General features: G+C 48.7%; 1 protein-coding gene across 4 annotated transcripts in view; it reads right to left on the bottom strand.

The window, feature by feature from the left end:
• lrp2bp (LRP2 binding protein) overlaps positions 1-26,655 on the bottom strand; it is a 121,307-nt gene that overhangs the window by 41,185 nt on the left and 53,467 nt on the right. The gene's annotated exons all lie outside the window — the stretch shown is intronic.

Genomic DNA, 26,655 nt, shown 5'->3' on the forward strand with positions numbered 1-26,655 from the left:
ATCAGTCTGGTGAACCGTCGCTGCACTCCCTCAATATTAAGAATGTCCTTCCTCAGGTTAGGAGACCAAAACTGTACACAATACTCCAGGTGTGGCCTCACCAAGGCCCTGTACAACTGTAGCAACACCTCCCTGCCCCTGTACTCAAATCCCCTCGCTATGAAGGCCAACATGCCATTTGCTTTCTTAACCGCCTGCTGTACCTGCATGCCAACCTTCAATGACTGATGTACCATGACACCCAGGTCTCTTTGCACCTCCCCTTTTCCTAATCTGTCACCATTCAGATAATAGTCTGTCTCTCTGTTTTTACCACCAAAGTGGATAACCTCACATTTATCCACATTATACTTCATCTGCCATGCATTTTGCCCACTCAGCTAACCTATCCAAGTCACTCTGCAGCCTCATAGCATCCTCCTCGCAGCTCACACTGCCACCCAACTTAGTGTCATCCGCAAATTTGGAGATACTACATTTAATCCCCTCGTCTAAATCATTAATGTACAGTGTAAACAGCTGGGGCCCCAGCACAGAACCTTGCGGTACACCACTAGTCACTGCCTGCCATTCTGAAAAGTCCCCATTTACTCCTACTCTTTGCTTCCTGTCTGACAACCAGTTCTCAATCCATGTCAGCACACTACCCCCAATCCCATGTGCTTTAACTTTGCACATTAATCTCTTGTGTGGGACCTTGTCGAAAGCCTTCTGAAAGTCCAAATATACCACATCAACTGGTTCTCCCTTGTCCACTCTACTGGAAACATCCTCAAAAAATTCCAGAAGATTTGTCAAGCATGATTTCCCTTTCACAAATCCATGTTGACTTGGACCTATCATGTCACCTCTTTCCAAATGCACTGCTATGACATCCTTAATAATTGATTCCATCATTTTACCCACTACTGATGTCAGGCTGACCGGTCTATAATTCCCTGTTATCTCTCTCCCTCCTTTTTTATAAAGTGGGGTTACATTGGCTACCCTCCACTCCATAGGAACTGATCCAGAGTCAATGGAATGTTGGAAAATGACTGTCAATGCATCCACTATTTCCAAGGCCACCTCCTTAAGTACTCTGGGATGCAGTCCATCAGGCCCTGGGGATTTATCGGCCTTCAATCCCATCAATTTCCCCAACACAATTTCCCGATTAATAAGGATTTCCCTCAGTTCCTCCTCCTTACTAGACCCTCCGACCCCTTTTATATCCGGAAGGTTGTTTGTGTCCTCCTTCGTGAATACCGAACCAAAGTACTTGTTATACCGAACCAAAGTACTTGTTTCACTGTGTACTAATACCTACGCTCTCAGCTGTTGGTTCTCACAGGGGTCAACAATTTGAAATTAAAATGCCCCCTTATTGCATTGTTTGCTTACTGCTACCAGCCTTCACAGACACATATGGGAAGATGACTCTAGGTTTGGGTCTTATTCTTCATACATCTACAAATACATTTTTCAATCGTCAGCCCAGGCACTTTCTATGATAGTTATATAACTATGAACCTAATATGAAACAATATATAACAAATGTAACCCAATTTTTTTCAGCACTACAAAAAGTACCACATTTGCAGAGTATTCTGTTTCTTCTCAGGAACACTCCCATAAATATTAGGGTCTGTGAATAAGATGATTCAGGTCTGGTTTCCTTATGTAAATAAATTGCATTTTAGATGCATACACAGATGTGAATACACAGTGTCAGCTGTGGCTCAGTGGGTAGCACACTCGCCTCTGAGTCAAAAGGTTGTGGGTTCAAGTCGCACTCCAGGGACTTGAGCACATAAACCTAGGCTGATATTCCAGTGCAGCACTGAGGGAGTGCTGCACTGTCAGAGGTGCCGTCTTTCGGATGAGACGCTAAACCGAGGTCCCGTCTCAGGTGGACGTAAAAGATCCCATGGCACTATTTCCAAGAAGAGCAGTGGAGTTATCCCTGGTGTCCTGGCCAATATTTATCCCTCAATCAATATAACCAAAAACAAGTTATCTGGTCATTATCACACTGCTGTTTGTGAGAGCTTGCTATGCATAAATTGGCTGCCGCATTTCCATATTACAACAGTGACTACACTCAAAGTATTTCATTGGCTGTAAAGCGCTTTGAAATGTCTGGTGGTCGTGGAAGGCGCAATATAAATGCAAGTCTTATTTGATTTGATTTAATCCTTTGTCAGTTGTATTTGTGGAGTTCTGATTCCATGAAGGGGCAGCATACAGTAATGTAATAGCAGCAGCTGACATTATCAGAGCAGCTGATGATTTTATGTTGGTCTCATTATTTTCTACGTGACGTGGGACTGGTTAGTGATAACATTGTGTAAAATCTGTGTCATGCTCGTCACAAAAATGTTTTTGAAAATTTATAAAATTATAATTAAAAACTGTCACCTATTACATTAATATTCTTACCTAATTATATTCTACAGTAAAGTATCTGCTACAGAATTCTTTCTTTGCCTAAGGTTTGATTGATTTTCTGAGATACAATATAATCCAGCATATAATCAGAATGAAAAGGTTAATTCATAGTTATTATCTCTAATTCAAAGCACAGTTCATTTCATACATTGAAAACCTGGGGCAAGGACATTGTCATATTCAGTCATATAGACATCTGAAGAATGAAATAACTGTCCTATCACCCATACCAACTGCCCCAACCCCCTCTGTAAAACAGGACCAGAATCATTCTCCATTTAGCCATGTATGGGCCTACCGCGGCTTTTATTTCTTATGTAATGTATGTATTTCCAAACTTTGCAAAATCACTCTCCCAATCTATTCAACATCTAAATGGTGTAATTTTTAAATTTTTTCACATGTACTTCTATTTTTTAACACTTGCCCGACACCTGGTTAAATATTTCCTGTTTCCATGAACATTGCTCAGCGGCATATTTTCCACTGTGAAAGTGCATTATAAGGAACATGGAGACAGAAGTAGGCCATTCAGCCCCTCAAGCTGCCATTCAATTAAATCATGGCTGATTTGTATCTTAACTCCATCTACTTGCCTTGGTTCCGTAACCCTTAAGATCCTCATCAGCTGTGGCTCAGTGGGTAGCATCCTTGCCTTTGAGTCAGAAGGTTGTGGTTCATGTCCCACACCAGACACTTGAGCACAAATATCTAAGCTGTAATGAGGAAATGCTGCACTGTCAGAGGTGCCGTCTTTCGGATGAGACTTAAAACTGATGCTCCGTCTGCTCTCTCAGGTGGAAATAAAAGATCCCATGGCACTATTTCGAAGAGCAAGGGAGTTATCCCCGGTGTCCTGGCCAATATTTATCCTTCAATCAATATCACTAAAAATAGATTATCTTATCACTGTTCGTGGGAGCTTGTTGTGCACAAATTGGCTGCCGCGTTTTCTACAAGTGATCTGCACAGAGAGGTCTTAAATAGAGTGGAGTTAATCAGAGTGGTTTATTCTGGAATTTGGAAAGATTGGGAATTTGGAGAAGAGGGGAAGACTAATTAAAAAATTAAAAATAAGCAAGTGATATTTCAGAGGCAGCGGACCTGTGTGGGAGCTGAGGCGGAGGTTTAAAAGGCAAGCTCAACAGGCAACATTTGAAAGTGATGTCAGCACAAGGTAAGTAGCTGATCGGTGAGTGTCTTTTTTTTCTCTGTTAAGTTAAGGAAGCTTAAAGGCAGCGGTGGCGGCTAGATACTCCAGGGGGCAGCGCGAGCAGGTTGGTGACTGCGATGAAGTGGAACTGGGTGACTATATTAGACATCACAGGAAAGCAGGGAAGTGATTGGTTGGTGAGTTCTCCTTTCTTGCTTTTCTTGCTTAATTATTTAATCAACTGTTTTCTAAAAAGCAGTAGTGTGTGTTTTACTCAGGGTTAGAATTCTGTGGCACTGGTCGGACTAAAAATAAAACTTAATGAATTAATTAAATACATTAAGATGGCAGGTCGGGTGATGTGTCAGTGCTGCAACATGTGGGAGCTGGTGCACCCCATGGAGATCCATGGTGGCTACGTCTGTAGCTCGAGGCATTGATGAGCAGGAGTCCGAGCTGCAGCCACTGCGACACATCAGGGAAGGGGAGAGTTACCTGGACACTGTTCCGGGGATAGTCACACCCCTTACATTAACTAACTCAGAGTTGGCTAGCGGTCAAAGACAGGAGGGTGTGACTACGAGTCAGGAAGGTACGTGACATGTACGTAACCAAAATGTAACACCATTGTATTATTGTATACACTCAACCTAGATGCACACCTTGATCACAAGAGGTGAACTTGTGGGAGACACTCCTTACCTGATCACACAGGTATAAAAAGGGAGGTCTCACGCAGGGTCATCGTCTTTGGAGTCCTGTGAATAAAGAGTTAAGGTCACAGAGTGACCTTGTCCCCAGAATGTGCCTCGTGTGGTTTCATACTGTAGAGTAAGGACACTACATTAGTGACGAGAAACGGGAATTCACGGCCCACAAGAATAGCCACCGGTAGCACAGAGGAACGGTACTGTGTTGGGGAAGACTGGGACGATTTTGTCGAGAGGCTTCAGCAAAACTTCGTTATGAAAGAATGGCTGGGGGCTGCAGCGGCCGACAAGCGAAGGCTTCATCTTTTGATCAGCTGCGGACCAAAGACTTACGCACTCATGAAGGACATACTAGCACCCGAAAAGCCAGCGGACAAAATCTTTGAAGAACTTAGCAAATTGATCAAGGAGCACCTCAAACCGGCGAGTAGCATACATGTGGCCCGACACAAATTCTACACCCACCGACGTCATGAAGGACAGAGCATACCGGACTTCGTAGCGGACCTCCGGCGTTTGGCCAGCCTCTAAGTTCACAGGCGCCTGCAGGGGGGAGGTGCTAAGGGACTTCTTTATCGAGGGCATCGGTCATGCGGGAATTTTTCGCAAATTAATTGAGAACAAGGATTTGACCTTGGAAGTGGAGGCGTTGATAGCTCAAACTTTCATGGCGGGGGAGGAAGAGATGAAAATAATATACGCGCGCAATTCTGCCTCTAACGCTACGATGGATCAGGGAGTCAACATCATCAATGCGACTCAGAGCCCCGCAGGCAGGCAGGGGTAGCCCGACACTCCCCAGCCAGCAATAGACCCCAGAGTAGGACTTCAACAGAGACAATGACAAGCTGAACGGACATTCACGCCATCACAGTGGACAATGCGACCCGGGATGGGGCCATTGACACCCACTAATAGGGTACTTAAGAGCAGTCAAAGGGACAGTCAGCGCGGAATGCCTGGCCATCGTCCCTTTGTTCCCAACAATGAAAACTTTAACTCATGCTGGAGGTGTGGAGGAAAACACTCAGCTAGATCTTGCAGATTTCAACAGTTTGTCTGCAGGAACTGCAATCTCAGTGGCCACTTAGCTCGAATGTGCAGGAAGTCTGCAACCAGACGAATATATGAGGTGGATGGACCAGAAGAGGGTTCTTTGAGGCAGGATGACTTTTGGGGCAAATCGATGGACGCCGAGGTTCAGCGGGTCCATGTGGCGAATATTCACAGTTCATACACCAAAACGCCACCATGATGATGACTGTTTTATTAAACGGTATCCCAGTATGCATGGAGCTGGACACTGGGGCCAGCCAGTCACTCATGGGCTTTCAGCAATTTGAGAAGCTAGGGCCACTTAAAGCCAGTCGACCCAAATTGGCACGTATTGAGACACAATTACGGACTTACACTAAAGAAATCATTCCGGTGCTAGGCAGTGCAATGTTGGCTGTCACACACAATGGCTAAGTGAATCGGCTGCCGCTCTGGATTGTCCCGGGCAATGGTCCCGCACTGTTGGGGAGGAGCTGGTTAGCGGAGATGAACTGGAGATAGGGGGATGTTCACGCAATGTCATCTGTGGAGCGAAGTTCGTGCTCACAAGTCCTACAACAATTCGATTCACTATTCCAACCTGGCGTCGGGACTTTCAAAGGCACTAAAGTAGTGATACACATCACCCGGGTCGCCAGGCCAGTGCACCACAGAGCCAGAGCAGTGCCGCATGTGATGCGGGAAAAGATCGAGAGCGAATTGGACCGGCTGTTGAGAGAGGGCATCATCTCGCCTGTTGAATTTAACGACTGGGTGAGCCCCTTCGTTCCCGTCCTAAAAGCGGATGGCTCTGTCAGGATCTGTGGTGACTACAAGGCCACCATCAATCGGGTGTCCCTACAAGATCAATACCCGCTCCCGAGGGCGGAGGACCTCTTCACCGCGCTGGCAGGCAGCAAGCTGTTCACCAAGTTGGATCTCACTTCAGCCTATATGACCTAGGAACTGGCCGACGAATCTAAACGACTGACCACGATCTCCACGCACAAGGGACTGTTCGTTTATAACAGGTGCCCGTTTGGCATTCGATCAGCGGCCGCGATTTTTCAACGAAACATGGAAAGCCTGCTTAAATCCATTCCTGGAACGATCGTATTCCAGGACGACATCCTCATCACGGGTCGAGACACCGAAGAACGCCTCCACAACCTGGAGGAGGTGCTACGCCGACTGGACCGGGTAGGCCTGCGACTCAAGAAGTCTAAATGTGTATTCTTAGCTCCTGAGGTTGAGTGTATACAGTAATACAGTGGTGTTACATTGTGGTTACATACATGACATCACCTCACCACCCCTCCCCCCCTCCCCCAAAGTCTAATTGGGATCATAGGTTTAGTCTTTCAGGTGGTCTACGCTCCCTCGTGGAGCGCCGGAGTTGGGGCTCTGGTTGTTGGACACTGACGTGAGTGTCTGTCACCTGTGGTGATTCCGGCCTGTCTGGGCTGACCGCAGGGACTGTGCATTCTTCTGATTGCTCTTGTTGCTCGTTCACTGGTGGTGTTGTGAGCACCATCTCATGCTCTTCAAAAAAATTGGTTCTGACATGTGATGTATCGTCCTATGGGGTTGGGTGCGTGTTGCAGCAGGGCAATGCTGAGGGTCAACTACAACCTGTGGCTTATGCCTCCAGGTCTCTCTCTCAAGCAGAACGGGGATATGGGACGGTCGAGAAGGAAGCGCTTGCATGTGTCTATGGTGTAAAAAAAAATGCATCAGTACCTCTTCGGTAGAAAGTTTGAATTAGAGATGGACCACAAGCCATTCACATCCCCGTTGTCAGACAGCAAGGCTATCAATGCCAATGCATCAGCTCGCATACAGCGATGGGCTCTCACGCTGGCTGCTTATGACTACTCCATCCAGCACTGGCCCGGCACTGAAAATTGCGCTGACGCGCTCAGCAGGCTTCCACTGGCCACCACTGAGGGGGCAGTGGAGCAAAGCGCCGAGATGGTCATGGCTGTCGATGCCTTTGACAGCGCAGGCTCCCCCATCACAGCCCGCCAGATCAAAATCTGGACAAACAGAGATCCCCTCCTATCCCTGATTAAGAAATGTGTCCTGACTGGGGATTGGGCGCCCGCACACGGAGCATGCCCTGAGGAGGTCAGACCATTCCACAGATGGATGGGTGACCTCTCCATCCAAGCCGACTGCATACTATGGGCAGCCGGGTAGTTATGTCCCAGAAGGGCAGGGAGGCATTCATCAGGGAACTCCATAGCGAGCACCCAGGCATTGTGCTGATGAAGGCCATTGCCTGATCACTTGTTTGGTGGCCTGGAATTGATTCAGACCTGGAGCACTGTGTTCGCAGGTGCACAACGTGTGCCCAGATGGGTAATGCCCCCAGGGAGGCTCCGCTCAGCCCCTGGGCCACCAGGCCATGGTCACGCATTCATGTTGACTATGCAGATCCGTTCATGGGAAAGATGTTTCTTATTGTGGTAGATGCGTACTCAAAATGGATAGAGTGCATCATTCTGAATTCATGCACGTCATCCACCACCGTGGAAAGCCTACATGCGATCTTTCCAACCCATGGCTTGCCGGACATCCTGGTTAGTGATAATGGCCCATGTTTCACAAGCTACGAATTCCGAGAGTTTATGTCGGGCAATGGTATCAACCACGTCTGGACTGTGCCGTTCAAGCCGGCCTCCAATGGCCAGACGGAACGTGCGATCCAAATCATTAAGCAAGGTATGCTCAGGATTCAAGGACCCTCCCTACAATGCCACCTATCGCGTCTCCTGCTGGCCTATAGATCCCGACCGCACTCGCTCACGGGGGTCCCGCCCGCAGAGCTACTAATGAAATGGACACTCAAAACTCGGTTGTCCCTCATTCACCCAGTCCTGACCGACATAGTTGAGGGCAAGCGCAAGTCACAAAACGAGTACCATGACCGTAATTCGAGGGGGAGATGTATAGAAATATATGATCCTGTATTCGTCCTCAATCACGCCGTGGGGCCCAAATGGCATGAGGGCACTGTAATTGACAAAGAGGGTCATCGTGGTAAAACTCAACAATGGTCAGATATGCCATAAGCATCTGGACCAAGTAAAAAAAAGGTTCAGCATCGACACGGAGGAACCTGAAGAAGACCATGAGATGGAGCTCACAACACCGCCAGTGAATGAGTAACAAAAGCAATCGGAAGAATGCACAGTCCCTGCGGTCAGCCCGAACAGGCCGGAATCACCACAGGTGACAGACACTCACGTTTTTTGTCCAACAACCAGAGTCCCAACTGCGGCGCTCCACAAGGGAGCGTAGACCACCTGAAAGACTAAATCTATGATCCCAATAAGACTTTGGGGGGGGGAGGTGATGTCATGTATGTAACCACAATGTAACACCACTGTATTACTGTATACACTCAACCTAGATGCACACCTTGACCACAAGGGGTGAACTTGTGGGAGACACTCCTTACCTGATCACACAGGTATAAAAAGGGAGGTCCCACGCAGGGTCATCGTTTTTGGAGTCCTGTGAATAAAGAGTTACAGTCAGAGTGACCTTGTCCCCAGAAAGTGTCTTGTGTGGTTTCATACTGTAATGTAAGGACTTTACAGTATGAGTATCCAGGAGGTAATGATGGAGGAGCCTCGGCCCTTGCTCTTGTCCAACAGGTTCGAGGCTCTTAGCCCCTGCAGAGAGGATGACCAAACTGACCACAGCACCGTGATATGGGAGGCCATTCAAGTGGGGGGGTGGGGGGGGGGGGGAGTAAAAAGAAACATGGTCATAGTAGGGGACAGGATTAGGGGGATAGATACAGTTCTCTGCAGCCTTGAGCGTGAGTCCCGAAGACTGTGTTGCCTGCCTGGTGCCAGGGTTAAGGGCATCTCCTCAGGGCTGGAGAGGAACTTGGAGTGGGAGGGGGTAGATCCAGTTGTCGTGGTCCATGTGTGTACCAACGACATATATAGGACAGACAAGAAGATTCTGCTAAGGGATTATGAACAGCTAGGGGCCAAATAAAAAAACAGAACCACAAAAGGTAATAATCTCTGGATTACTACCCGAGCCTCGAGCAAATTTACATAGGTTAAATAAGATCAGAGAGCTAAACTTGTGGCTCAAAGACTGGTGTGGGAGAAATGGGTTTTAGTTCCTGGGGCACTGGCACCTGTACTGGGCTAAGAGGGAGCTGTTCCGTCGGGACAGACTCCACTTGGAACGTGCTGGGACTAAGGTCCTGGCGAATCGAATAACTAGGGCTGCAGAGAGAGCTTTAAACAAATTAGTGGGGGGAAGGGTTCACGTGAGCAGAAACCTAAAAGCTCAAAGAACAAGGTGAAGGCAATAGAGCAGGGTAGCATTGGGGGAAACGAAAACATAAGAGTGTATCAAAAACTGGGGCTACAGCAGGAGAAAATAGTAAGAAAACACATTTAAAAGCTCTTTATCTGAATGCACGCAGCATTCGTAACAAATTAGATGAGATGTCGGCACAAATAGTTACAAATGAGTATGATCTGGTAGCCATAACAGAGATGTGGTTGCAAGGTGACCAAGATGGGAACTAAACATTCAGGGGTACTTGACAATTCGGAAGGACAGACAGAACAGAAAAGGAGGTGGGGTAGCTCTGATAATAAAGGATGGAATCACTGCAATAGTGAGAAATGATATTGGCTCAAATGATCAGGATGTTGAAAGAGTTTGGGAGGAGATAAGGAATAATAAGGGGTAAAAGTCACTGGTGGGCATAGTCTATAGGCCCCCTAACAGTAGCAACTCTGTTGGTCAGAGCATAAACCAAGAAATAGTGGGGGCTTGTAAAAAAGGAACAGCAATAATCATGGGTGATTTTAACCTCCATATTGATTGGACAAATCAAATTGGTCAGGGTAGCCTTGAGGAAGAGTTCATAGAGTGCATAAGGGACAGGTTCCTTAAGCAGTATGTAACGGAACCAACGAGGGGGCAGGCTATCTTAGATCTGGTCCTGTGTAATGAGACAGGATTAATAAACAATCTCCTAGTAAAGGATCCTCTTGGAATAAGTGATCATAGCATGGTTGAATTTCAAATTCGGATGGAGAGCAAGAAAGTTGGATCTCAAACCAGCGTACTAAGCTTAAATAAAGGAGATTACAAAGGTATGAGGGCAGAGTTGGCTAAAGTGGACTGGGAAAATAGATTAAAGTGATGAACAGTGGCGTACATTTAAGGAGATATTTCATAACTCTCAAGAAAAATATATTCCAGTGAGGAGGAAAGGGCGTAAAAGAAAAGATAGCCATCCGTGGCTAACTAAAGAAATAAAAGATGGTATCTGTAGTGTATGGAGAAAGAGTCGACTGAACACTGTGAGCTCAAAGTAATGTGTGACCTTAGTCTTTTATTGCAGGTCTTCGGAGTGCCTCTCCAACCTGTGAAGCACTCTTAAATACCTGTGCTCCCAAGGGATTATGAGATTCCTTGGGAATCCGGGGAATGAGCCCTCTGGTGGCTGAACAGAGTATATACAAGTCCAGATACATAACAACATTCCCCCCTAAAGTCAATAGTGTAACTATTTACAATGTGAGTCGATCTGGGGCTCTTCTTGCCCTGATTGATCGTCTCAGTGTGAAGGCTGGTGTTGTTGAGTCATTTGTTGGGCCCTCACTGGGCTGCCATGCAGCTGGCCTTGCTGGGCTGCCTGGTGTGTTGGGCCTTGCTGGGCTGCTGTGGATGATGGGTTCTGCTTCGTAGTCAACCATGGTACCGGTTGCCACTGGTGTGTGTGTTGGGAGATCAAAAAAGGTAGGGTCCAAGGTGGGTTGCTCAGGGTAGTCCGTGAATCTGAGTTTGATTTGGTCCAAGTGTTTCCGGTGAATGAGTCCATTTGAAAGTTTTACCCGAAACACCCTGCTTCCCTCTTTGGCCACGACACTGCCGGGAAGCCACTTGGGACCTTGCCCATAATTTAATACAAATACAGGATCATTGACTTCAATCTTGCGCTATCATGGTATGCACTTTGTTGAAGCCGCCTGCTCTCTACCTGTTCATGTAGATCAGGGTGAACTAACGCGAGCCTTGTCTTAAGTGCTCTTTTCATGAGCAGTTCAGCAGGTGGGATCCCAGAGAGTGAGTGTGGCCTCTTGCGGTAGCTAAGCAGGACTCGGGATAGGCGAGTCTGCAGTGAGCCTTCAGTTACCCTCTTCAAGCCTTGCTTGATGGTTTGCACTGCTCTCTCTGCCTGACCATTGGACGCTGGGTTAAATGGGGCAAATGTGACATGTTTGATCCCGTTATGGGTCATAAATTCTTTGAACTCAGCACTGGTAAAACATGGCCCGTTGTGGCTCATCAGGACATCGGGTAAGCCGTGTGTGGCAAACATGGCCCGCAGGCTTTCAGTGGTGGCAGCGGACGTGCTAGCCGACATTATCTCACATTCAATCCACTTGGAGTACACGTCTACAACCACAAGGAACATTTTATCCAAGAACGGTCGACATGTACCCTAGAACACGGTTTGGAGGGCCAAGACCATAAACTTAGCGGCGCCTCCCTGGGTACATCGCTTAACTGCGAGCATGTATTACATCTGTGAATGCAGGACTCTAAGTCCGCATCGATGCCGGGCCACCACACATGGGATTTGGCTATAGCTTTTGTCATTACGATGCCTGCGTGGGTACTGTGGAGGTCATTGATGAAAGTGTCTCTGCCCTTCTTGGGGACCACTACTTGATTGCCCCACAGAAGACAGTCTGCCTGTATAGACATTTCATCTTTGCACCGCTGGAACGGCATTATCTCTTCCTGCATTTCCACTGGGACACTGGACCAGCTCCCGTGAAGCACACAGATTTTGACTAGAGATAATAAGGGGTCCTGGTTTGTCCAGGTTTTGATCTGCCAGGTAGTGACGGGTGATTGCTCACTCTCAAATGTTTCCATAACCATGGCTAGATCTGCGAGCAATGGTGGGCAATGGCATCCTACTGAAAGCATCGGCGCAGTTTTCTGTGCCTGGCCTGTGGCGGATGGCGTCGTTGTAGGCGGACAACGTGAGCGCCCATCTCTGGATGCGGGCCAATGCGTTGGTATTTATCCCTTTGCTCTCGGAAAACAGGGATATGTGGCTTATGATCAGTTTCCAATTCAAATTTTATCCCAAACAGATATTGATACATTTTCTTTACCCTGTGGACACACGCTAATGCTTCTTTTTCAATCATACTGTAGGCTCTCTTGGCCTTAGACAGACTCCTGGATGCATAAGCAACCGGTTGCAGTTTCCCGAAATCATTAGCTTGTTGCAATACACACCCGACACCATATGACGATGCATCACATGCTAGTACCAAATGCTTACATGGATCATACAACACAAGCAATTCGTTTGAGCATAACAATTTTCTCGCTTTTACAAAGGCATTTTCTTGGCTTTTGCCCCAAACCAATTTGCCCCCTTTTCGTAGTAAAACATTTAGTGGTTCTAGCAGGGTGCTGAGACCCGGTAAGAAGTTACCAAAGTAATTCAAGAGTCGCAGGAACAACCGCAGCTCCGTCACGTTCTGTGGCCTCGGTGCGTTCTCACTTGCCTCCGTCTTCGCGTTGATGGGCCTGATGCCGTCCGCTGCAATCTTCCTTCCCAAGCGGCAGGAAAACGACTTCGAGCGTTTTAACCAGAGCCCCACGCGGTTGAGCCGATTTAAAAACTCCTCCAGGTTCTGCAGATGCTCGACTGTGTTCCGACCTGTGACCAAGATGTCGTCCTGGAAGACCACAGTGTGCAGGACCGACTTCAGTAAACGTTCCATGTTTCTCTGGAATATCGCCGCCGCTGATCGGATTCCAAACGGGCATCTGTTATAAACAAAAAGATCTTTGTGCATGTTGATGCAGGTGAGGGCCTTCGATGATTCCTCCAGTTCCTGCATCATGTAGGCCGAGGTCAGATCCAGCTTCGTGAACGACTTTCCTCCCGCCAGCGTTGCAAAGAGGTCGTCGGCTTTTGGAAGTGGGTATTGGTCCTGCAGGGAGAAACGGTTGATAGTTACTTTGTAATCGCCACAGATTCTGACGGTGCCATCTCCCTTGACGACTGGGACAATAGGACTGGCCCACTCGCTGAACTCAATTGGTGAGATGATGCCCTCTCTTTGTAGCCGGTCGAGCTCGATTTCTACCCTTTCTCTCATCATGTATGGTACTGCTCTCGCCTTGTGATGGATGGGTCGTGCCCCCAGAATTAGGTGGATCTGCACTTTTGTTCCTTGGAATTTCCAGATGCCTGGTTTGAACAGCGAAGGAAATTTGGTTAAGACCTGTGCACATGAAGTGTCGTCAGCGGGCGATAGCGCTTGGATGTCATTCCAGTTCCAGCGTGTCTTTCCCAGCCAGCTCCTGCCGAGCAGCGTGGGACAATCGCCTAGTACCACCCAGAGTGGTAGCTTGTGCACCGCTCCATCGTAGGAGACATTTACGGTAGCACTACCGATTACAGGAATCAGTTATTTTGTGTAAGTTCTTAGTTTCGTGCGAGTTCTTAGTTTCATGCGAATTGGAGTTAAGAGTGGCCTTGAGGCCTTGTTGCACCACAACTTTTCGAAAGTCTTTTTGCCCATGATGGACTGGCTCGCACACACGTCCAGCTCCATTGACACCGGGCGTCCATTTGGTTCAACCTCCAGCATTATCAGGGGACAATTCATGGTGAATGTGTGCATCCCATGTACCTCTGCCTCCTTTATCAGAGGTTCTGTTTCATCGTGATCCTCCGTGGATCTGCCCTTCTCTGCAACGTGGTGGTTTTCAGGATTAGCAGGCCTAGCAGCTCGCCTGCACACTTGTTGGAGGTGTTCCATTGTTCCACAGCCTTGCAAATGTATCCATTGAATCGGCATGAATGGAAACGATGATCATCCCCGCAGCGCCAACAAGGTGTTAATGGCCTTGCATTCATCACGCTTGATGTTGGACACTGAGACATCTGCGGACGTGTAGACGCAGATATGTGTGATCTGCCTGTAAAGTCCTGTCCCTGCAGTACAGACTCACACGAGGCACATGCTGAAGTCAAGGTCACTCAGGACCTGCACCTTTATTTCACAGCTCTCGAATGCCACACTTGCCTGAGACCTGTCTTTATATACCTGTGTGGAACAGATATGCAGTGTCTCCTGCAAGCGCACCCCTGGTGGTAAGGTATGCTTGTGGTTACAGGTCATATCTAGTTACAGTCATGTATAGCATGGTAAGATACAGTTATGTACAGTAATGTGAGATACATGACATCACCCTCCCCCAAAGTCTTATTGTCTTGATAGATTCAGTCTCTCAGGTGGTCTACGCTCTCACGTGGAGCATCTTAGTTGTGGTTCAGTTATTTCCCTTGGTGCCTGTTTTTCTTTCGGTGTGATTGTTGGTATCTCGCCTGCGCTGTCTGTTTCGTTCAGTATGATTGTTGGTATCTCGCCTGGGCTGTCTGTTGAGATAGCCCTTTCCTCAGGTTATTCCCTCTGTCTGTCCACCAGGTGTGGTGTGAGTTCCACATTGTAGTCTGCCTCTGGTTCTGCAGTGTTGTTGCTGAATTTACTTTTTACTTGGTCTACATGCCTCCGGCAGGTTTGGCCATTGTCCATTTGTACCACCAGTAGCCTGTTTCCTTCCTTGCATGTTACTGTCCCTGCAAGCCATTTGGGACCCTTGCCATAGTTTAGCACAAACACTTTGTCCCCTATCTCATTCCACCTCCCCCTTGAATTTCGGTCATGGTACTCAGTTAGCTTACGGCGCTTTGCCTCAACGATTTCATGCATGTCTGGGAGGATTAACAAGAGTCTTGTCTTTAAGGTCCGTTTCATCAATAGTTGCACGGGGGGAACCCCAGTCAATGAATGTAGACGAGATCTGTGTGCCAGCAGCAGTCGCGACAGGTGGCCCTGCAGCGTAGGACCTTGGATTTTAAGCATGCCTTGTTTAAAGATTTGCACTGCTCGCTCCGCCTGGCCATTGGAGGCCAGTTTGAACGGTGCCATCTTAACATGATTTATGCCGTGGTCAACTATAAAATCTTGGAATTCTGCGCTGGTGAAGCACGGACCATTATCACTGACCAATATGTCAGGAATTCCGTGCATTGCAAACATGGTCCCAAGGCTCTCCACAGTGGTGGCGGTGGTGCTCGAGTTTAAAATGGTGCATTCGATCCACTTTGAAAATGCATTGACGACTACGAGGAATGTTTTGCCCATGAATGGACCCGCATAGTCTACGTGCACCCGCGACCACGGTTTGGTGGGCCAGGGACAGGGGCTCGGGGGGGCCTCTCTGGGGGCATTACTGAGTTGGACACAAATGGTGCACCGTCGGACGCAGAGCTCCAAGTCCGCGTTAATGCCAGGCCACCAAATGTGGGATCTGGCTATGGCCTTCATGAGAACGATCCCCGGGTGCTCGCGGTGGAGTTCCCAGACAAAGGCCTCTCTGCCTCGGAGAGGCATAACTACTCGGCTGCCCCACATCAGGCAGTCTGCCTGTAGTGATAGTTCATGCATGCGCCTATGGAAAGGTTTGATCTCCTCGGGGCAGGCATCGCGAGCCTCTGCCCAGTCACCAGTTAAGACACATCGTTTGACTAAGGATAACGTGGGGTCGCTGGTCGTCCAGGCTCTGATTTGGTGAGTCGTCATGGGCGAACCTGTGGACTCAAAGGCATTGATTGCCATGACTATCTCACAGTCCTGTTCATCAGACCCTTCCATGGTCGCCAGGGGTAGCCTGCTAAGCGCGTCGGCAGTTGTCTGTGCCTGGTCTGTGCCTTATTGTGTAGTCGTAAGACGCCAGCATGAGTGCCCACCGTTGAATGCGCACCGAGGCGTTGCCGTTTGTTGCCTTGCTCTCGGATAGTAGGGACATGAGGGGCTTGTAGTCGGTTTCTAGCGCGAACTTGGCCCCGAAAAGGTATTGGTGCATTTTTTTGACACCGTACACGCACGCGAGTGCCTCCTTCTCAACCATACCGTACCCGTGCTCCGCCCGCGAAAGTGACCTGGAGACATAAGCTATGGGTTGCAATTTACCCGCACCATTGACATGCTGTAAAACGCACCCGACCCACGTACGCTGACGCATCACATGTGAGAACTAGCTTTTTACCTGGATCAAAAAAAGCCAAAACACTGTTGGAACACAGAAGGTTGCGTGCCTTATTGAAGGCGCATTCCTGGGCGTCCCCCCAAAACCAATCGCACCCCTTTCTGAGTAGCACATGGAGAGGCTCCAGCAGCGTGCTTAAGTTCTGCATAAAGTTCCCAAAGTAATTAAGTAGCCCGAGAAAGGCGCGCAGTTCCGAGACATTCCAGGGCCTGGGTGCCGGATGAATTGCTTCGGTTTTAATTCTGTTGGGCGGATTCCATCAGCGGCAATCCTTCTGCCCAAAAATTCAACCTCGGGTGCGAGAAACAGACACTTGGATTTCTTAACTCTTAGGCCTACCCGATCCAACCGCTTTATTGCGGAGATGGGAGTCAGTGTCCCTGCCCGTGATAAGTATGTCGTCTTGAAACACAACCGTCCCCGGGATGGACTTGAGCAGACTCTCCATGTTGCGCTGGAATATAGCAGCTGCCGACCTGATGCTGAATGGGCATCGATTGTACATGAAAAGGCCTCGATGTGTGCTGATGGTGGTGAGTAGCTTAGACTCTTCGGTCAGTTCTTGCGTCATGTACGCAGATGTGAGGTCTAGTTTTGAGAAAAGATTTCCTCCAGCCAATGTGGCAAATAGGTCCTCCGCTCTGGGCAGCAGGCATTGGTCCTGTAGAGAGACTCTGTTTATGGTAGATTTGAAATCCCCACAGATTCGTACGGATCCATCAGGCTTCATGACTGGCACGATGGGACTTGCCCAGTCGCTAAATTCCACGGGTGAGATAATGCCTTCCCGCAGAAGCTTGTCCAGTTCATATTCAATCTGTTCCCTCATCACATAGGGCACAGCTCTAGCCTTGTGATGGACCGGTCTAGCATCCTGTATGATGTAGATTTTAACTTTAGCCCCTTTGAAGGTGCCCACACCTGGCTGAAAGAGATGTTCAAATCGACTTAGAACTGTTGAGCAGGAGGTCCGTTCCTCTGACGACATTGCGTGAACATCATTCCATTTCCAATTTAGTTTTGCCAGCCAGCTTCTCCCCAGCAGTGCTGGGAGATCCCCGGGGACAATCCACAGGGGAAGTCGGTTCACTGTCCCTTTGTGTGTGACTGAGAACATGACGCTGCCAAGGACTGGGACGATTTCTTTAGTATAGGTCCTTAGTTTGGTGTCGACCCTTGTGAGTTTTGGTCTGTTGCTTTTGTGTGGCCACAGCTGTTCAAATTGTTGAGCGCTCATGAGAGATTGACCCGCTCCCGTATCCAGCTCCATGTTGACGGGTATCCCGGTGAGTAGGACCCTCATCATTATTGGAGGTGTCTTGTTGTAAGAACAGTGTCCATTGGTCGTGTTGACCCGCTGTACCTCAGTGTCCCAGGCACTGTCCCCACCATCTTCTGGTCTGCTTTCTGACCCTTCCAATTCGTATACCAGCTGAGCTGCTGATTTTCTGCACATGCGGGCCAGATGCCCTGTATAGCTGCAGTTTCTGCAAACGGCATGCTGAAATCAACACCCCCTTGATGAGTACCTTCCCCACATCTCCAGCACAGACCGCTTCCATTGTTTCCGAAGGATGAGCTGCATCTGGCTGATCTCTCTTGAGCTTCTCTCAGTTTGTAGTTGATTGCTCGCATTGTGGGTTGATGAGGTGTGAACGGCCATTCATGTGGCCCTTGATGGCTTCTGGTGCCACTGCCTGCTGTTGAGGGCCTGCTCTCCTGCCTTTGTCTGTGTGTGTGGGTAGCGGCTTGCTTCACGCTGTGAACCCCTTGTTCTGATGTTTCGTTAGTTGTCGTACCCGCAGTGTAGATCAACCTCGTTTCTTTTTCTCCTGCAAGAATGTCTGTGCAACCAGTGCTGCTGCCTCTAGGGTCAAGTTCTTGGTCTCTATGAGCTTTCGGAATATGCCTGCATGGCCTATTCCTTCAATAAAAAAGTCTCTCAGTACTTCTCTCCTTAGTTCATCGGAGAACTCACATAAACTAGCTAACCTCCGAAGTTCCGCCACAAAGTCGGGTATCCTCTGGCCCATACAGCGTCTGTAGTTGTAGAACCTGTGTCTGGCCATGTGTAGGCTGCTCGCTGGCTTCAGGTGGTCTCTTATCAGTGTGCTCAACTCTTCAAACGACTTGCTTGCTGGTTTCTCGGGTGCTAGCAGGTCCTTCATTAAGACGTATGTTTTCGAGCCACAGCTGGTCAAGAGATGGACTCTTCTCTTGTCTGCCTTATCGTCGCCTAACCAGTCTTTGGTTAGAAAGCTTTGCTGGAGTCTTTCTATAAAGTCCTCCCAATTATCTCCAGCATTGTATTTTTCATCTGAGCCGTTGGTCACCATTCTGTGGATTCTGTGATCCCGTAACTCGCCGCCACTGTAAAGTTCTGTCCCTGCAGTACAGACTCACACGAGGCATATGCTGAAGTCAAGGTCACTCAGGACCTGCACCTTTATTTCACAGCTCTCGAATGCCACACTTGCCTGAGACCTGTCTTTATATACCTGTGTGGAACAGGTATGCAGTGTCTCCTGCAAGTGCACCCCTGGTGGTAAGGTATGCTTGTGGTTACAGGTCATATCTAGTTACAGTCATGTATAGCATGGTAAGATACAGTTATGTACAGTAATGTAAGATACATGATACTGCCCTGTACGTTACGATTCGAAAACAATATCACTTTGTTCACAGTACTTGTAGCAGCACTTGTGTGCTGAGAGATTTGCTTAGTATTGTCACTGGTGGCAATGAACGCCTGGGCTATCGCTATGGCCTTACTCAAGGTTGGGGTCTCTACAGTCAAAAGTTTACGAAGTATGGTTTCGTGGCCAATGCCAAGTACAAAAAAGTCTCTGAGCATGTGCTCCAAATGTCCTTCAAACTCGCAATGTCCTGCCAGGCGTCTTAGCTCGGCAACATAATTCGCCACTTCCCGGCCTTCAGATCTTTTGTAGGTGTAGAACCGGTACCTCGCCATCAGAACGCTTTCCTTCGGGTTCAAATGCTTTCGGACCAGTGTGCACAAATCGTTGTATGATTTCTCCGTGGTTTAGCTGGAGTGAGCAGATTCTTTATGAGGCCATACGTTGGTGCCCCACAGATGGTGAGGAGGATCGTCCTTCGTTTGGCAGCACTCTCTTCCACATCTAGCTCGTTGGCCACGAAGTATTGGTCGAGTCGCTCTACAAAAGTTTCCCAATCATCTCCCTCTGAGAATTTCTCCAGGATGCTCACTGTTCTCTGCATCTTTGGGTTCGCTATCTGTATCTCATCGCCAGTTATAGGGCCCAAGTTTCCACATGATTCGCGCCTGATTTTTAGGAGCAACTGGTGGAGAGCGGACTATTTTAGAAATCGCAATTCTCCAGATTTTTTTTTCTGCAGTTCTAGTCAGGTAGAACAGTTCTAGTTTAGAACAGAATTTTTTCTTCAAAAGGGGGCGTGTCTGGCCACTGACGCCTGATTTGAAAGTTTCCACAGTGAAAATGTACTCCAAACTAAAGTAGAATGGCGCCAGTGAAGATTTTTGTAGAACTGAAAAAACCTGTTCTACACATTAAAAAATCAGGCGCAGGTTACAAATTAGGCGTCCAGAACGAGGTGGGGGGGGAGGGGGGGGAAAGGGAACTCATTAAATTGGACAGTAAATCCTTATTTATACTTCTACAAATATTATACAAATAAATCCAACCTGAATAAACATTTATAAGCCAAGAAAAGATTAAATAAACCATCCTCCTACCTGTGTGAAAGTGCTTCAGCCAGGGAGAATTCTGCAGCCGTTCGTGCCGCTGAGCGAGAGAGGGAGGGAGAGAGAGGAGGGGAGAGAGAGGAGGGGAGAGAGAGGAGGGGAGAGAAGGGGAGAGGGAGAGAGAGAAGGGGAGAAGGAGAGAGAGAAGGGGAGAGGGAGAGAGAGAAGGGGAGAGGGAGGGAGGGAGAGGGGGGGGAGGGAGAGAGGAGGGAGAGGGAGAGGGGGGAGAGAGAGGGGAGAGAGAGGGGAGAGGGGGGAGAGAGAGGGGGGAGGGGGAGGGAGAGAGAGAGGGGGGAGAGAGAGGGGGGAGAGAGAGGGGGGAGGAGGGAAGAAGGGGGGGGAGGAGGGAGAGGGGAGAGGGAGGAGGGGAAGGGGAGAGGGAGGAGAGTGAGAGGGAGGAGGAGGGGAGGGGAGGGGGAGGGAAGAGAGGGGGGGGTCGGGGAACAGGAGCGGGGTGTCGGGGGGGGGGAGCGGGTGTCGGGGGGGGGAGCGGGTGTCGGGGGGGGGGGGAGCGGGTGTTGGCGGGGGGGTTGGAGCGGGTGTCGGGTCGGGTCTGGTCGGCGGGGGGGAGGAACGAGTGTCGGGTCTGGTCGGGCAGGGAGCAGGAGCTGGCCGTGGGAGGAGCCTCATTCACGCAGCCCCAGTGAGGCCATTGGGCCAGGGCTAGGGGCTGCGTGCTTCGGGCCCCTCCCACACAGTTCGGCGCCTGGAGCTACTGCACTTGCGTGCCGACTGTAGCGCGCATGTGCAGAGGTCCCGGCACTGTTTTCAGCGCCGGGACCTGGCTCCGCCCCCCCCACAGCTCGTGCTGGCTGCGCCGAGTGCCACAGGACCTGTAAGTCGGTGGAGAATACCGAGGATTTTTTTAGGCGCGAAAAACGGGCGCCCAGCTCGGAGGGGCGCCCGTTTTTTTTCTTGTGGAAACTTGGGCACATAGTGTCTGGAGAAAGAGTCAGACTGAACACTGTGAGCTCAAAGTAACGTGCGAGCTTAATCTTTTATTGGAGGTCTCCAGTATGCCTCTCCAACCTGTGAAGCCTCCTTAAATACCTGTGCTCCCAAGGGATAATAAGATCCCTTGGGACTCCGGGGAATGAGCCCTCTGGTGGCTGTACAGAGTATATACAAGTCCAGATACATATCAGTGAGTAACTTGTAGCACTGTTGTTGCCAATTTAAGTTACTCTAAGGGTTAAGACATGGCAGGAGAGCTCGGACACGTGTTATGCTCCTCCTGTACTATGTGGGAAATCAGGGACGCCTCTGGTGTCCCTGACGACTACGTGTGCGGGAAGTGTATCCGCCTCCAGCTCCTGACGGACCGCGTTGCAGAATTGGAGCTGAAGGTGGATTCACTCTGGAGTATCCACAATGCTGAGAATGACATGAATAGCAGGTTTAGTGAGTTGGTCTTACCACAGGTAAAGGGTCCACAGCCAGTTAAGGAATGGTAGACCAACAGGAAGAGCAGTGCAAGGAAGGTAGTGCAGGGATCCCCTGCGGTCATCCCCCTGCAAAACAGATACACCGCTTTGAGTACGGTTGAGGGGGATGACTCATCAGGGGAGGGCAGCAGCAGCCGAGTTCATGGCACCGTGGGTGGCTCTGCTGCACAGGAGGGCAGAAAAAAGAGTGGGAGAGTTATAGTGACAAGGAATTCAATTGTAAGGGGAATAGACATAGACATAGAAAATAGGTGCAGGAGTAGGCCATTCAGCCCTTCTAGCCTGCACCGCCATTCAATGAATTCATGGCTGAACATGAAACTTCAGTATCCCCTTCCTGCTTTCTCGCCATACCCCTTGATCCCCCGAGTAGTAAGGACTTCATCTAACTCCCTTTTGAATATATTTAGTGAATTGGCCTCAACAACTTTCTGTGGTAGAGAATTCCACAGGTTCACCACTCTCTGGGTGAAGAAGTTTCTCCTCATCTCGGTCCTAAATGGCTTACCCCTTATCCTTAGACTGTGACTCCTGGTTCTGGACTTCCCCAACATTGGGAACATTCTTCCTGCATCTAACCTGTTAAACCCATCAGAATTTTAAACGTTTCTATGAGGTCCCCTCTCATTCTTCTGAACTCCAGTGAATACAAGCCCAGTTGATCCAGTCTTTCTTGATAGGTCAGTCCCACCATCCCGGGAATCAGTCTGGTGAATCTTCGCTGCATTCCCTCAATAGCAAGAATGTCCTTCCTCAAGTTAGGAGACCAAAACTGTACACAATACTCCAGGTGTGGCCTCACCAAGGCCCTGTACAACTGTAGCAACACCTCCCTGCCCCTGTACTCAAATCCCCTCGCTATGAAGGCCAACGTGCCATTTGCTTTCTTAACCGCCTGCTGTACCTGCATGCCAACCTTCAATGACTGATGTACCATGACACCCAGATCTCGTTGCACCTCCCCTTTTCCTAATCTGTCACCATTCAGATAATAGTCTGTCTCTCTGTTTTTACCACCAAAGTGGATAACCTCACATTTATCCACATTATACTTGGTTTGGTATTCACTAAGGAGGACACAAATAACCTTCCGGATATAAAAGGGGTCAGAGGGTCTCGTAAGAAGGAGGAACTGAGAGAAATCCTTATTAGTCAGGAAATCGTGTTGGGGAAATTGATGGGATTGAAGGCTGATAAATCCCCAGGGCCTGATGGACTGCAGCCAAGAGTACTTAAGGAGGTGGCCTTGGAAATAGCTGATGTATTGACAGTCATTTTCCAACATTCCATAGACTCTGGATCAGTTCCTATGGAGTGGAGGGTAGCCAATGTAACCCCACTTTTTAAAAAAGGAGGGAGAGAGAAAACAGGGAATTATAGACCGGTCAGCCTGACATTGGTAGTGGGTAAAATGATGGAATCAATTATTAAGGATGCCATAGCAGCGTGTTTGGAAAGAGGTGACATGATAGGTCCAAGTCAACATGGATTTGTGAAAGGGAAATCATGCTTGACAAATCTTCTGGAATTTTTTGAGGATGTTTCCAGTAGAGTGACAAGGGGGAACCAGTTGATGTGGTGTATTTGGACTTTCAGAAGGCTTTCGACAAGGTCCCACACAAGAGATTAATGTGCAAAGTTAAAGCACTTGGGATTGGGGGTAGTATGCTGACATGGATTGAGAACTGGTTGGCAGACAGGAAGCAAAGAGTAGGAGTAAATGGGTACTTTTCAGAATGGCAGGCAGTGACTAGTGGGGTACTGTGCTGGGGCCCCAGCTGTTTACATTGTACATTAATGATTTAGACGAGGGGATTAAATGTAGTATCTCCAAATTTGCGGATGACACTAAGTTGGGTGGCAGTGTGAGCTACGAGGAGGATGCTATGAGGCTACAGAGTGACTTGGATAGGTTAGGTGAGTGGGCAAATGCATGGCAGATGAAGTATAATGTGGATAAATGTGAGGTTATCCACTTTGGTGGTAAAAACAGAGAGACAGACTATTATCTGAATGGTGACAGATTAGGTAAAGGGGAGGTGCAACGAGACCTGGGTGTCATGGTACATCAGTCATTGAAGGTTGGCATGCAGGTACAGCAGGCGGTTAAGAAAGCAAATGGCATGTTGGCCTTCATAGCGAGGGGATTTGAGTACAGGGGCAGGGAGGTGTTGCTGCAGTCTTGATGAGGCCACAGCTGGAGTATTGTGTACAGTTTTGGTCTCCTAACTTGAGGAAGGACATTCTTGCTATTGAGGGAGTGCAGCGAAGGTTCACCAGACTGATTCCCGGGATGGCGGGACTGACATATCAAGAAAGAGTGGATCAACTGGGCCTGTATTCACTGGAGGTCAGAAGAATGAGAGGGGATTTCATAGAAACGTTTAAAATTCTGACGGGTTTGGACAGGTTAGAAGCAGAAAGAATGTTCCCAATGTTGGGGAAGTCCAGAACCAGGGGTCACAGTCTAAGGATAAGGGGTAAGCCATTTAGGACCGAGATGAGGAGAAACTTCTTCACCCAGAGAGTGGTGAACCTGTGGAATTCTCTACCACAGAAAGTTGTTGAGGCCAATTCACTAAATATATTCAAAAGGGAGTTGGATGTAGTCCTTACTACTAGGGGTATCAAGGGGTATGGTGAGAAAGCAGGAATGGGGTACTGAAGTTGCATGTTCAGCCATGAACTCATTGAATGGCGGTGCAGGCTCGAAGGGCCGAATGGCCTACTCCTGCACCTATTTTCTATGTTTCTAACATCCAATTAAAAACAAGGGCATACAAAGTGGCCAAAACTAGTGGGAGGACAGATGATTGGGAAGCTTTCAAATGCCAGCAAAGAATGACTTAAATAATGATTAACAAAAGGAAGATAGACTATGAAAGCTGTTATGTCTCAAATAAAGCAATGTCACTGAGTACTGTTGATTTGAGAAAGTGTGACCTTAGTCTCTTTATTCTGACTCCAGAGTGCCGGCACAGCATGGGAGGCCTGATTATATACAATGCTCCCAAGGGATGCTGGGATCCCTTGAGACTCCAACAGATGCACCCGCTGGTGGCAGTAGAATGCTGGTTACAAGGTGTTGCATACAAAACATCACTCTTCCCCCCCCGCCCCCCCAAAGTCAATCGTACACTTATTTACAGGGTGAGACCATCTGGGGCTTTCCGCTCCCTAGTCGATCGTCTCGGTACAAACACAGGTGCAGGTGAGTTGGTTGGGCCTTTGCTGGGCTGCTGCGCAGCTGGCCTTGCTGGGGATGATGAGTTCAGCTTCATGGTCAACCGTGATGTCGGTTGCCACTTGTGTATGTATCGGAGGGTCGAAGTTGGTGGTGTCCTCTTGAGGTTGCTCGTGGCTGCCTGTGAAGCACAGTTTGGTTTGGTCCAAATGCTTTCTGCAAGTTAGTCCATTTGCAAGTTTGACCTCAAACACCCTACTCCCTTCTTTGGCTACTACAGTGCCAGCAAACCATTTGGGACCACGTCCATAGTTGAGTACAAATACAGGGTCATTGACTTCAATATCGCGTAACAAATTTGCGCGATCATGGTACATGCTTTGTTGATGCCGCCTGCCATGACATGATCATAGAGATCAGGGTGGGCTAGAGAGAGCCTTGTTTTGAGTGCGCTTTTCATGAGCAGTTCAGCAGGGGGAACCCCGGTGAGCGAGTGGGATCTTGTGCGGTAGCTGAGCAGGACTTGGGACAAGCGGGTCTGCAAGGAGCCTTCCGACACACGTTTCAAGCTTTGCTTGATGGTTTGGATTGCCCGTTCTGCCTGGCTGTTAGATGCGGGCTTGAACGGGGCAGATATGACGTGCTTGATCCCATTGTGGGTCATGAATTCCTTGAATTCAGCACTGGTGAAGCGTGGCCCATTGTCGCTGACAAGGACATCAGGCAAGCAGTGTGTGGCAAACATGGCTCGCAGGCTTTCGATGGTGGCAGTAGACGTGCTTACAGACATTATAACACACTCAATCCATTTTGAATAAGCATCCACAACAACCAAAAACATTTTGCCTAGAAACGGGCGTGTGAAGTCAACGTGGATCCTAGACCATGGTTTGGAGGGCCATGACCACAAATTTAGCAGTGCCACTCTGGGTATATTGCTCAGTTGAGAGCAAGTGTTGCATTGGCGCATGCAAGACTCCAAATCCGAGTCGATGCCGGGCCACCACACATGGGATCTGGTTATAGCTTTCATTATTACTATGCCTGGGTGGGTACTGTGTAGGTCGCGTATGAACATTTCTCTGCCTTTCTTTGGAAAAACCACGCGATTACCCCACAAAAGACAGTCCGCCTGTATGGACATTTCATCTTTGCGCCGCTTGAACGGCTTGATCTCTTCATGCATCTCCGCTGGGACGCTGGACCAGCTCCCATGGAGGACATAGCTTTTTTTTTACAAGGGACAGTAAAGGATCCTGGCTGGTCCAGGTCCTGAACTTGCAGGCCGTAATGGGTGACTTTTCATTTTCAAATGCATCCATCACCAAGAGCAAGTCTGCAGGCTGTGCCATTTCCACCTCGGTGGTGGGCAATGGTAGTTGACTGAGAGCATCAGTGCAGTTCTCTGTGCCTGGCCTGTGGCGAATTACATAGTTATATGCAGACAGTGTGAGCGCCCATCTTTGGATGCGAGCAGAGGCATTGGTATTGATACCTTTGCTCTCTGAGAATAGCAATATGAGCGGCTTATGGTCAGTTTCTAACTCGAACTTAAGCCCAAACAGGCATTTTTTCACCCTGTGAACGCCTGCCAGAGCTTCTTTTTCAATCATACTGTAGGCCCCTTCGGCCTTGGACAAACTCCTGGACACATAAGCGACCGGTTGCAATGTTCCCGATTCGTTTGCTTGTTGTAACAAACACCCGACCCCGTACGAAGATGCATCACAAGCTAGCACTAAAAACGTTGACTTGGATCATACCGTACAACCAATTTGTTGGAACATAACAGATTTCTGGCTTTATCAAAAGCA

Source organism: Pristiophorus japonicus, chromosome 1 (genome assembly GCF_044704955.1).
Source record: "Pristiophorus japonicus isolate sPriJap1 chromosome 1, sPriJap1.hap1, whole genome shotgun sequence".
Classification (NCBI taxonomy): domain Eukaryota; kingdom Metazoa; phylum Chordata; class Chondrichthyes; family Pristiophoridae; genus Pristiophorus; species Pristiophorus japonicus.